The 14,319-nt window shown below is 43.8% G+C and overlaps 1 protein-coding gene across 4 annotated transcripts in view; it reads right to left on the bottom strand.

The window, feature by feature from the left end:
• Window positions 1-14,319, bottom strand: part of LOC136710469 (collagen alpha-3(VI) chain-like) — a 163,977-nt gene that overhangs the window by 51,868 nt on the left and 97,790 nt on the right. The gene's annotated exons all lie outside the window — the stretch shown is intronic.

Here is a 14,319-nt window from a genome sequence, read left to right as displayed (position 1 = left end):
CTTAATCTTGCCTCACCATTTCACTATGCACAACCATCTGTAGAATCACATGGCTAACTTAAATGGAAAATCTCAGCATGCACATATTCAGCTGTGCCTTCTCCACTCTGGTCATTTATAAAATGTTTGTTTCACTCAGCCTTACCTATGACTGTAGGTGTCACTGGCATTACGTCTAATACAACACTTCTGAGAGACGTGAACAACTGCTGCTGGACATTGGGAAGCTCAGAGAACTCAGAAACAGAATGAGCATAAGAAGGATCACTGACAATTCTCTGAAGCTCTCTGCTTGAATTCCTGGTCCCAACACCAAGAATTAAGACCCCACTTTCTTTTAAAGCAGAGGCAGGCGTGTCGAAATTATCGTTTGACCTTGATCCACTGAACAGGACGAGAATCTGTGGAACACCCTGTTGACGTCTACTGCCAGCAGAGGAAGTGAAGACACTGACTCTTGCGTACTGGAGAGCTGACCCCACATTGAGGGGTCTCCCACCTCTGTGTCTTAGACTCTTGATGGCATCAAGTATGTCTGCCTTTGCTGAGTAACTATTCAAATAGAAATGGACCTCAGGGTCTCTGCTGTACTGCACCACCGAAACACGGTCTCTGCTGTCCTCTATGTTGAATTTTTCAACAACTTTACTTACAAAGTCAACCATGGCTGGGAATGCACTTCTAGTGCCATTTGAACCATCCAGCAGGAAGACCACATCTTTTCTTGAGATTTCATAATCGACTAGAAAGACAACAATAGCATTTGTTAAAATCCATCAGTTGGTGGTAAAAAAGTTACGCAGAAACTTCCAAATCGATTTCATAATTTACCTTAAGGATACAAAACTCAACAACACAAATCACAAGTGCCATCCATTACAATTTCCCCCCAAAAATGGTGTGGGTAAAACAATAGTCAAAAACAAACAGTCAAAAACAAACATTCAAATAAAACGGTAATGGTAGAGGCAATAATATAAGAGTTTCACAAAGTCATACCAGATGGTGTTGGCGACGCTGTAGTGAGGGGAGCAAGGACTGCATCAACAGAGGCCAAAATATGCTCTTGCACATTTGGGAGCTCAGTGAAGTCTGGAACAGACAGTGCATTGCTAGGGTCATATGAAATCCTCTGCAGTTCCCTGCTATCAGAGCCCCTTGATCCTATTGCCAGTGTCATGACTCCCAGATCCTTCAGAGCAGAGGCTGGGGCATCTACATTGTCAAATGAGCTTCCACTATTCAGCAGGATCAACATCTGTGGCACACCCTCTAGTCGCCTGCTACCGGAGGAGGCGGTGAAGATATTGTTTCTGACATACTGGAGAGCGACCCCGGTGTTCAGGGGTCTTCCTCCTTTGTGCCTCAGACCTCTAACTGTGGCAGTGATATCGTCCTTTGTCGTATACGTGTTTAGATAGAAATTAGTCTCTGCTTCTCTGCTGTACTGGACTACAGCAACACGGTCTTTGTTCTCTGCCACATTCAACTTTTCCACTAGCCTTACAACAAAGTCCTTCATTGCAGAGAACCCACTGCGGGTGCCATCTGACCCATCCAGCAGGAACACAACATCTCTCCTTTGTGCTGCAGGCTCAACTATGGAGATTAAAGTTGGAAAAAGTAGAGCACGGTAAACAAGTTTGCAACACGATTTCCATGTTTGCACTGCTCAAATAAACCGTGATGTTGTTTTAAGTGTTGTTACGTGTTTCATGTGATGTTAATGTTTTAAACACTGCACACATGTTCTTAACTCAAATGTTCTTTACGTCAAAAAACGTCAGAAGTTATTTGAGGAAAATCTGGTCCATTGAAGACAGTGTGAAATAGCACTGCCTTTGTCTTACCTATCAGTGTTGGAGAGACAGTCGTAGCCTCTACGACGACAGTGCTAATGCTGGAGAAAAGCTGCTCTTGAACATTGGGGAGATCCGCAAAATCTGTCACCGAAAGTGCAAAATTGGGGTCATGTGTAATCTTTTGCAGCTCTCTACTATCAGAACCCCTTGATCCTACAGCAAAAGTCAAGACTCCAAGCTCCTTCAGGGAAGAGGCTGGTGTGTCAACGTTATCAAATGACCTTCCACCACTCAGCAAAATCAGTAACTGAGGCACCCCTTCTAGACGCCTGCTTCCAGAAGAGGCAGTAAAGACGTTGTCCCTCACATATTGCAGAGCTGCTCCTGTATTGAGGGGTCTCCCTCCCTTGTGCCGCAGACCTCGAACAGTGTTGAGAACGCTCTCGTTGGTTGTATATGTGTTAAGGTAGAAGTAGGCCTCCGGATCTCTACTGAATTGGACTACAGACACACGGTCTCTCCCCTCAGACACATGCAGTCTCTTCACCATTCTTTCAATAAAGTCACGCATTGCCGGGAAAGAGCTCCTAGTGCTGTCGGAACCATCCAACAGGAATACTACGTCTCTTCTGGTCATTGTTTGCTGAACTACAGATGGCAAAATACAAAACAGTGTCATTTCAACATCCGCTGTCCATTTCTGAAATGTGGAATTTTGGTTTTGTCTACATAAATTGTGAATAAAATCACTATCAGATCTCGCTCCCTGGTCCCAACCAGTCACAATAAATATGTTACCCATCCCCCAGTTTTGGTACAATTGGCTAAACTCAGTGCGGGTAGCATGCACTATTGCTGAAGATCAAATGCAAGCTGGAACGCATGCTTATTTTTTGGCAAGAATCCGACAGATGATCAGAGACCACCAAAACATTTGTATATAAAAATTGTAATTAAGTGCTTCTGGAAGTAAAGAAAAATTATGAAGCCAACACAGAAAAGCCTACACTTAATCTTGCCTCACCATTTCACTATGCACAACCATCTGTAGAATCACATGGCTAACTTAAATGGAAAATCTCAGCATGCACATATTCAGCTGTGCCTTCTCCACTCTGGTCATTTATAAAATGTTTGTTTCACTCAGCCTTACCTATGACTGTAGGTGTCACTGGCGTTACGTCTAATACAACACTTCTGAGAGAGGTGAACAACTGCTGCTGGACATTGGGAAGCTCAGAGAACTCAGGAACAGAATGAGCATAAGAAGGATCACTGACAATTCTCTGAAGCTCTCTGCTTGAATTCCTGGTCCCAACACCAAGAATTAAGACCCCACTTTCTTTTAAAGCAGAGGCAGGCGTGTCGAAATTATCGTTTGACCTTGATCCACTGAGCAGGACGAGAATCTGTGGAACACCCTGTTGACGTCTACTGCCAGCAGAGGAAGTGAAGACACTGACTCTTGCGTACTGGAGAGCTGACCCCACATTGAGGGGTCTCCCACCTCTGTGTCTTAGACTCTTGATGGCATCAAGTATGTCTGCCTTTGCTGAGTAACTATTCAAATAGAAATGGACCTCAGGGTCTCTGCTGTACTGCACCACCGAAACACGGTCTCTACTGTCCTCTATGTTGAATTTTTCAACAACTTTTCTTACAAAGTCAAGCATGGCTGGGAATGCACTTCTAGTGCCATCTGAACCATCCAGCAGGAAGACCACATCTTTTCTTGAGATTTCATAATCAACTAGAAAGACAACAATAGCATTTGTTAAAATCCATCAGTTGGTGGTAAAAAAGTTACGCAGAAACTTCCAAATCGATTTCATAATTTACCTTAAGGATACAAAACTCAACAACACAAATCACAAGTGCCATCCATTACAATTTCCCCCAAAAAATGGTGTGGGTAAAACAATAGTCAAAAACAAACAGTCAAAAACAAACATTCAAATAAAACGGTAATGGTAGAGGCAATAATATAAGAGTTTCACAAAGTCATACCAGATGGTGTTGGCGACGCTGTAGTGAGGGGAGCAAGGACTGCATCAACAGAGGCCAAAATATGCTCTTGCACATTTGGGAGCTCAGTGAAGTCTGGAACAGACAGTGCATTGCTAGGGTCATATGAAATCCTCTGCAGTTCCCTGCTATCAGAGCCCCTTGATCCTATTGCCAGTGTCATGACTCCCAGATCCTTCAGAGCAGAGGCTGGGGCATCTACATTGTCAAATGAGCTTCCACTATTCAGCAGGATCAACATCTGTGGCACACCCTCTAGTCGCCTGCTACCGGAGGAGGCGGTGAAGATATTGTTTCTGACATACTGGAGAGCGACCCCGGTGTTCAGGGGTCTTCCTCCTTTGTGCCTCAGACCTCTAACTGTGGCAGTGATATCGTCCTTTGTCGTATACGTGTTTAGATAGAAATTAGTCTCTGCTTCTCTGCTGTACTGGACTACAGCAACACGGTCTTTGTTCTCTGCCACATTCAACTTTTCCACTAGCCTTACAACAAAGTCCTTCATTGCAGAGAACCCACTGCGGGTGCCATCTGACCCATCCAGCAGGAACACAACATCTCTCCTTTGTGCTGCAGGCTCAACTATGGAGATTAAAGTTGGAAAAAGTAGAGCACGGTAAACAAGTTTGCAACACGATTTCCATGTTTGCACTGCTCAAATAAACCGTGATGTTGTTTTAAGTGTTGTTACGTGTTTCATGTGATGTTAATGTTTTAAACACTGCACACATGTTCTTAACTCAAATGTTCTTTACGTCAAAAAATGTCAGAAGTTATTTGAGGAAAATCTGGTCCATTGAAGACAGTGTGAAATAGCACTGCCTTTGTCTTACCTATCAGTGTTGGAGAGACAGTCGTAGCCTCTACGACGACAGTGCTAATGCTGGAGAAAAGCTGCTCTTGAACATTGGGGAGATCCGCAAAATCTGTCACCGAAAGTGCAAAATTGGGGTCATGTGTAATCTTTTGCAGCTCTCTACTATCAGAACCCCTTGATCCTACAGCAAAAGTCAAGACTCCAAGCTCCTTCAGGGAAGAGGCTGGTGTGTCAACGTTATCAAATGACCTTCCACCACTCAGCAAAATCAGTAACTGAGGCACCCCTTCTAGACGCCTGCTTCCAGAAGAGGCAGTAAAGACGTTGTCCCTCACATATTGGAGAGCTGCTCCTGTATTGAGGGGTCTCCCTCCCTTGTGCCGTAGACCTCGAACAGTGTTGAGAACGCTCTCGTTGGTTGTATATGTGTTAAGGTAGAAGTAGGCCTCCGGATCTCTACTGAATTGGACTACAGACACACGGTCTCTCCCCTCAGACACATGCAGTCTCTTCACCATTCTTTCAATAAAGTCACGCATTGCCGGGAAAGAGCTCCTAGTGCTGTCGGAACCATCCAACAGGAATACTACGTCTCTTCTGGTCATTGTTTGCTGAACTACAGATGGCAAAATACAAAACAGTGTCATTTCAACATCCGCTGTCCATTTCTGAAATGTGGAATTTTGGTTTTGTCTACATAAATTGTGAATAAAATCACTATCAGATCTCGCTCCCTGGTCCCAACCAGTCACAATAAATATGTTACCCATCCCCCAGTTTTGGTACAATTGGCTAAACTCAGTGCGGGTAGCATGCACTATTGCTGAAGATCAAATGCAAGCTGGAACGCATGCTTATTTTTTGGCAAGAATCCGACAGATGATCAGAGACCACCAAAACATTTGTATATAAAAATTGTAATTAAGTGCTTCTGGAAGTAAAGAAAAATTATGAAGCCAACACAGAAAAGCCTACACTTAATCTTGCCTCACCATTTCACTATGCACAACCATCTGTAGAATCACATGGCTAACTTAAATGGAAAATCTCAGCATGCACATATTCAGCTGTGCCTTCTCCACTCTGGTCATTTATAAAATGTTTGTTTCACTCAGCCTTACCTATGACTGTAGGTGTCACTGGCGTTACGTCTAATACAACACTTCTGAGAGAGGTGAACAACTGCTGCTGGACATTGGGAAGCTCAGAGAACTCAGGAACAGAATGAGCATAAGAAGGATCACTGACAATTCTCTGAAGCTCTCTGCTTGAATTCCTGGTCCCAACACCAAGAATTAAGACCCCACTTTCTTTTAAAGCAGAGGCAGGCGTGTCGAAATTATCGTTTGACCTTGATCCACTGAGCAGGACGAGAATCTGTGGAACACCCTGTTGACGTCTACTGCCAGCAGAGGAAGTGAAGACACTGACTCTTGCGTACTGGAGAGCTGACCCCACATTGAGGGGTCTCCCACCTCTGTGTCTTAGACTCTTGATGGCATCAAGTATGTCTGCCTTTGCTGAGTAACTATTCAAATAGAAATGGACCTCAGGGTCTCTGCTGTACTGCACCACCGAAACACGGTCTCTACTGTCCTCTATGTTGAATTTTTCAACAACTTTTCTTACAAAGTCAAGCATGGCTGGGAATGCACTTCTAGTGCCATCTGAACCATCCAGCAGGAAGACCACATCTTTTCTTGAGATTTCATAATCAACTAGAAAGACAACAATAGCATTTGTTAAAATCCATCAGTTGGTGGTAAAAAAGTTACGCAGAAACTTCCAAATCGATTTCATAATTTACCTTAAGGATACAAAACTCAACAACACAAATCACAAGTGCCATCCATTACAATTTCCCCCAAAAAATGGTGTGGGTAAAACAATAGTCAAAAACAAACAGTCAAAAACAAACATTCAAATAAAACGGTAATGGTAGAGGCAATAATATAAGAGTTTCACAAAGTCATACCAGATGGTGTTGGCGACGCTGTAGTGAGGGGAGCAAGGACTGCATCAACAGAGGCCAAAATATGCTCTTGCACATTTGGGAGCTCAGTGAAGTCTGGAACAGACAGTGCATTGCTAGGGTCATATGAAATCCTCTGCAGTTCCCTGCTATCAGAGCCCCTTGATCCTATTGCCAGTGTCATGACTCCCAGATCCTTCAGAGCAGAGGCTGGGGCATCTACATTGTCAAATGAGCTTCCACTATTCAGCAGGATCAACATCTGTGGCACACCCTCTAGTCGCCTGCTACCGGAGGAGGCGGTGAAGATATTGTTTCTGACATACTGGAGAGCGACCCCGGTGTTCAGGGGTCTTCCTCCTTTGTGCCTCAGACCTCTAACTGTGGCAGTGATATCGTCCTTTGTCGTATACGTGTTTAGATAGAAATTAGTCTCTGCTTCTCTGCTGTACTGGACTACAGCAACACGGTCTTTGTTCTCTGCCACATTCAACTTTTCCACTAGCCTTACAACAAAGTCCTTCATTGCAGAGAACCCACTGCGGGTGCCATCTGACCCATCCAGCAGGAACACAACATCTCTCCTTTGTGCTGCAGGCTCAACTATGGAGATTAAAGTTGGAAAAAGTAGAGCACGGTAAACAAGTTTGCAACACGATTTCCATGTTTGCACTGCTCAAATAAACCGTGATGTTGTTTTAAGTGTTGTTACGTGTTTCATGTGATGTTAATGTTTTAAACACTGCACACATGTTCTTAACTCAAATGTTCTTTACGTCAAAAAATGTCAGAAGTTATTTGAGGAAAATCTGGTCCATTGAAGACAGTGTGAAATAGCACTGCCTTTGTCTTACCTATCAGTGTTGGAGAGACAGTCGTAGCCTCTACGACGACAGTGCTAATGCTGGAGAAAAGCTGCTCTTGAACATTGGGGAGATCCGCAAAATCTGTCACCGAAAGTGCAAAATTGGGGTCATGTGTAATCTTTTGCAGCTCTCTACTATCAGAACCCCTTGATCCTACAGCAAAAGTCAAGACTCCAAGCTCCTTCAGGGAAGAGGCTGGTGTGTCAACGTTATCAAATGACCTTCCACCACTCAGCAAAATCAGTAACTGAGGCACCCCTTCTAGACGCCTGCTTCCAGAAGAGGCAGTAAAGACGTTGTCCCTCACATATTGGAGAGCTGCTCCTGTATTGAGGGGTCTCCCTCCCTTGTGCCGTAGACCTCGAACAGTGTTGAGAACGCTCTCGTTGGTTGTATATGTGTTAAGGTAGAAGTAGGCCTCCGGATCTCTACTGAATTGGACTACAGACACACGGTCTCTCCCCTCAGACACATGCAGTCTCTTCACCATTCTTTCAATAAAGTCACGCATTGCCGGGAAAGAGCTCCTAGTGCTGTCGGAACCATCCAACAGGAATACTACGTCCCTTCTGGTCATTGTTTGCTGAACTACAGATGGCAAAATACAAAACAGTGTCATTTCAACATCCGCTGTCCATTTCTGAAATGTGGAATTTTGGTTTTGTCTACATAAATTGTGAATAAAATCACTATCAGATCTCGCTCCCTGGTCCCAACCAGTCACAATAAATATGTTACCCATCCCCCAGTTTTGGTACAATTGGCTAAACTCAGTGCGGGTAGCATGCACTATTGCTGAAGATCAAATGCAAGCTGGAACGCATGCTTATTTTTTGGCAAGAATCCGACAGATGATCAGAGACCACCAAAACATTTGTATATAAAAATTGTAATTAAGTGCTTCTGGAAGTAAAGGAAAATTATGAAGCCAACACAGAAAAGCCTACACTTAATCTTGCCTCACCATTTCACTATGCACAACCATCTGTAGAATCACATGGCTAACTTAAATGGAAAATCTCAGCATGCACATATTCAGCTGTGCCTTCTCCAATCTGGTCATTTATAAAATGTTTGTTTCACTCAGCCTTACCTATGACTGTAGGTGTCACTGGCGTTACGTCTAATACAACACTTCTGAGAGACGTGAACAACTGCTGCTGGACATTGGGAAGCTCAGAGAACTCAGGAACAGAATGAGCATAAGAAGGATCACTGACAATTCTCTGAAGCTCTCTGCTTGAATTCCTGGTCCCAACACCAAGAATTAAGACCCCACTTTCTTTTAAAGCAGAGGCAGGCGTGTCGAAATTATCATTTGACCTTGATCCACTGAGCAGGACGAGAATCTGTGGAACACCCTGTTGACGTCTACTGCCAGCAAAGGAAGTGAAGACACTGACTCTTGCGTACTGGAGAGCTGACCCCACATTGAGGGGTCTCCCACCTCTGTGTCTTAGACTCTTGATGGCATCAAGTATGTCTGCCTTTGCTGAGTAACTATTCAAATAGAAATGGACCTCAGGGTCTCTGCTGTACTGCACCACCGAAACACGGTCTCTGCTGTCCTCTATGTTGAATTTTTCAACAACTATTCTTACAAAGTCAAGCATGGCTGGGAATGCACTTCTAGTGCCATCTGAACCATCCAGCAGGAAGACCACATCTTTTCTTGAGATTTCATAATCGACTAGAAAGACAACAATAGCATTTGTTAAAATCCATCAGTTGGTGGTAAAAAAGTTACGCAGAAACTTCCAAATCGATTTCATAATTTACCTTAAGGATACAAAACTCAACAACACAAATCACAAGTGCCATCCATTACAATTTCCCCCCAAAAATGGTGTGGGTAAAACAATAGTCAAAAACAAACAGTCAAAAACAAACATTCAAATAAAACGGTAATGGTAGAGGCAATAATATAAGAGTTTCACAAAGTCATACCAGATGGTGTTGGCGACGCTGTAGTGAGGGGAGCAAGGACTGCATCAACAGAGGCCAAAATATGCTCTTGCACATTTGGGAGCTCAGTGAAGTCTGGAACAGACAGTGCATTGCTAGGGTCATATGAAATCCTCTGCAGTTCCCTGCTATCAGAGCCCCTTGATCCTATTGCCAGTGTCATGACTCCCAGATCCTTCAGAGCAGAGGCTGGGGCATCTACATTGTCAAATGAGCTTCCACTATTCAGCAGGATCAACATCTGTGGCACACCCTCTAGTCGCCTGCTACCGGAGGAGGCGGTGAAGATATTGTTTCTGACATACTGGAGAGCGACCCCGGTGTTCAGGGGTCTTCCTCCTTTGTGCCTCAGACCTCTAACTGTGGCAGTGATATCGTCCTTTGTCGTATACGTGTTTAGATAGAAATTAGTCTCTGCTTCTCTGCTGTACTGGACTACAGCAACACGGTCTTTGTTCTCTGCCACATTCAACTTTTCCACTAGCCTTACAACAAAGTCCTTCATTGCAGAGAACCCACTGCGGGTGCCATCTGACCCATCCAGCAGGAACACAACATCTCTCCTTTGTGCTGCAGGCTCAACTATGGAGATTAAAGTTGGAAAAAGTAGAGCACGGTAAACATGTTTGCAACACGATTTCCATGTTTGCACTGCTCAAATAAACCGTGATGTTGTTTTAAGTGTTGTTACGTGTTTCATGTGATGTTAATGTTTTAAACACTGCACACATGTTCTTAACTCAAATGTTCTTTACGTCAAAAAATGTCAGAAGTTATTTGAGGAAAATCTGGTCCATTGAAGACAGTGTGAAATAGCACTGTCTTTGTCTTACCTATCAGTGTTGGAGAGACAGTCGTAGCCTCTACGACAACAGTGCTAATGCTGGAGAAAAGCTGCTCTTGAACATTGGGGAGATCCGCAAAATCTGTCACCGAAAGTGCAAAATTGGGGTCATGTGTAATCTTTTGCAGCTCTCTACTATCAGAACCCCTTGATCCTACAGCAAAAGTCAAGACTCCAAGCTCCTTCAGGGAAGAGGCTGGTGTGTCAACGTTATCAAATGACCTTCCACCACTCAGCAAAATCAGTAACTGAGGCACCCCTTCTAGACGCCTGCTTCCAGAAGAGGCAGTAAAGACGTTGTCCCTCACATATTGGAGAGCTGCTCCTGTATTGAGGGGTCTCCCTCCCTTGTGCCGTAGACCTCGAACAGTGTTGAGAACGCTCTCGTTGGTTGTATATGTGTTAAGGTAGAAGTAGGCCTCCGGATCTCTACTGAATTGGACTACAGACACACGGTCTCTCCCCTCAGACACATGCAGTCTCTTCACCATTCTTTCAATAAAGTCACGCATTGCCGGGAAAGAGCTCCTAGTGCTGTCGGAACCATCCAACAGGAATACTACGTCTCTTCTGGTCATTGTTTGCTGAACTACAGATGGCAAAATACAAAACAGTGTCATTTCAACATCCGCTGTCCATTTCTGAAATGTGGAATTTTGGTTTTGTCTACATAAATTGTGAATAAAATCACTATCAGATCTCGCTCCCTGGTCCCAACCAGTCACAATAAATATGTTACCCATCCCCCAGTTTTGGTACAATTGGCTAAACTCAGTGCGGGTAGCATGCACTATTGCTGAAGATCAAATGCAAGCTGGAACGCATGCTTATTTTTTGGCAAGAATCCGACAGATGATCAGAGACCACCAAAACATTTGTATATAAAAATTGTAATTAAGTGCTTCTGGAAGTAAAGAAAAATTATGAAGCCAACACAGAAAAGCCTACACTTAATCTTGCCTCACCATTTCACTATGCACAACCATCTGTAGAATCACATGGCTAACTTAAATGGAAAATCTCAGCATGCACATATTCAGCTGTGCCTTCTCCACTCTGGTCATTTATAAAATGTTTGTTTCACTCAGCCTTACCTATGACTGTAGGTGTCACTGGCGTTACGTCTAATACGACACTTCTGAGAGACGTGAACAACTGCTGCTGGACATTGGGAAGCTCAGAGAACTCAGGAACAGAATGAGCATAAGAAGGATCACTGACAATTCTCTGAAGCTCTCTGCTTGAATTCCTGGTCCCAACACCAAGAATTAAGACCCCACTTTCTTTTAAAGCAGAGGCAGGCGTGTCGAAATTATCGTTTGACCTTGATCCACTGAGCAGGACGAGAATCTGTGGAACACCCTGTTGACGTCTACTGCCAGCAGAGGAAGTGAAGACACTGACTCTTGCGTACTGGAGAGCTGACCCCACATTGAGGGGTCTCCCACCTCTGTGTCTTAGACTCTTGATGGCATCAAGTATGTCTGCCTTTGCTGAGTAACTATTCAAATAGAAATGGACCTCAGGGTCTCTGCTGTACTGCACCACCGAAACACGGTCTCTACTGTCCTCTATGTTGAATTTTTCAACAACTTTTCTTACAAAGTCAAGCATGGCTGGGAATGCACTTCTAGTGCCATCTGAACCATCCAGCAGGAAGACCACATCTTTTCTTGAGATTTCATAATCGACTAGAAAGACAACAATAGCATTTGTTAAAATCCATCAGTTGGTGGTAAAAAAGTTACGCAGAAACTTCCAAATCGATTTCATAATTTACCTTAAGGATACAAAACTCAACAACACAAATCACAAGTGCCATCCATTACAATTTCCCCCAAAAAATGGTGTGGGTAAAACAATAGTCAAAAACAAACAGTCAAAAACAAACATTCAAATAAAACGGTAATGGTAGAGACAATAATATAAGAGTTTCACAAAGGCATACCAGATGGTGTTGGCGACGCTGTAGTGAGGGGAGCAAGGACTGCATCAACAGAGGCCAAAATATGCTCTTGCACATTTGGGAGCTCAGTGAAGTCTGGAACAGACAGTGCATTGCTAGGGTCATATGAAATCCTCTGCAGTTCCCTGCTATCAGAGCCCCTTGATCCTATTGCCAATGTCATGACTCCCAGATCCTTCAGAGCAGAGGCTGGGGCATCTACATTGTCAAATGAGCTTCCACTATTCAGCAGGATCAACATCTGTGGCACACCCTCTAGTCGCCTGCTACCGGAGGAGGCGGTGAAGATATTGTTTCTGACATACTGGAGAGCGGCCCCGGTGTTCAGGGGTCTTCCTCCTTTGTGCCTCAGACCTCTAACTGTGGCAGTGATATCGTCCTTTGTCGTATACGTGTTTAGATAGAAATTAGTCTCTGCTTCTCTGCTGTACTGGACTACAGCAACACGGTCTTTGTTCTCTGCCACATTCAACTTTTCCACTAGCCTTACAACAAAGTCCTTCATTGCAGAGAACCCACTGCGGGTGCCATCTGACCCATCCAGCAGAAAAACAACATCTCTCCTTTGTGCTGCAGGCTCAACTATGGAGATTAAAGTTGTAAAAAGTAGAGCACGGTAAACAAGTTTGCAACACGATTTCCATGTTTGCACTGCTCAAATAAACCGTGATGTTGTTTTAAGTGTTGTTATGTGTTTTATGTGATGTTAATGTTTTAAACACTGCACACATGTTCTTAACTCAAACGCTCTTTACGTCAAAAAACGTCAGAAGTTATTTGAAGAAAATCTGGTCCATTGAAGACAGTGTGAAATGTATTAGCACTGCCTTTGTCTTACCTATCAGTGTTGGAGAGACAGTCGTAGCCTCTACGACGACAGTGCTAATGCTGGAGAAAAGCTGCTCTTGAACATTGGGGAGATCCGCAAAATCTGTCACCGAAAGTGCAAAATTGGGGTCATGTGTAATCTTTTGCAGCTCTCTACTATCAGAACCCCTTGATCCTACAGCAAAGGTCAAGACTCCAAGCTCCTTCAGGGAAGAGGCTGGTGTGTCAACGTTATCAAATGACCTTCCACCACTCAGCAAAATCAGTAACTGAGGCACCCCTTCTAGACGCCTGCTTCCAGAAGAGGCAGTAAAGACGTTGTCCCTCACATATTGGAGAGCTGCTCCTGTATTGAGGGGTCTCCCTCCCTTGTGCCGTAGACCTCGAACAGTGTTGAGAACGCTCTCGTTGGTTGTATATGTGTTAAGGTAGAAGTAGGCCTCCGGATCTCTACTGAATTGGACTACAGACACACGGTCTCTCCCCTCAGACACATGCAGTCTCTTCATCATTCTTTCAATAAAGTCACGCATTGCCGGGAAAGAGCTCCTAGTGCTGTCGGAACCATCCAACAGGAATACTACGTCTCTTCTGGTCATTGTTTGCTGAACTACAGATGGCAAAATACAAAACAGGGTCATTTCAACATCCGCTGTCCATTTCTGAAATGTGGAATTTTGGTTTTGTCTACATAAATTGTGAATAAAATCACTATTAGATCTCGCTCCCTGGTCCCAACCAGTCACAATAAATATGTTACTCATCCCACAGTTTTGGTACAATTGGCTAAACTCAGTGCGGGTAGCATGCACTATTGCTGAAGATCAAATGCAAGCTGGAACGCATGCTTATTTTTTGGCAAGAATCCGACAGATGATCAGAGACCACCAAAACATTTGTATATAAAAATTGTAATTAAGTGCTTCTGGAAGTAAAGAAAAATTATGAAGCCAACACAGAAAAGCCTACACTTAATCTTGCCTCACCATTTCACTATGCACAACCATCTGTAGAATCACATGGCTAACTTAAATGGAAAATCTCAGCATGCACATATTCAGCTGTGCCTTCTCCACTCTGGTCATTTATAAAATGTTTGTTTCACTCAGCCTTACCTATGACTGTAGGTGTCACTGGCGTTACGTCTAATACGACACTTCTGAGAGAGGTGAACAACTGCTGCTGGACATTGGGAAGCTCAGAGAACTCAGGAACAGAATGAGCATAAGAAGGA

This window comes from Hoplias malabaricus, chromosome 12 (assembly GCF_029633855.1).
Source record: "Hoplias malabaricus isolate fHopMal1 chromosome 12, fHopMal1.hap1, whole genome shotgun sequence".
Taxonomy (NCBI): Eukaryota; Metazoa; Chordata; class Actinopteri; order Characiformes; family Erythrinidae; genus Hoplias; species Hoplias malabaricus.
Note: the sequence above shows the minus strand (reverse complement) of the source record. Positions and strands in the feature narration are given on the sequence as shown.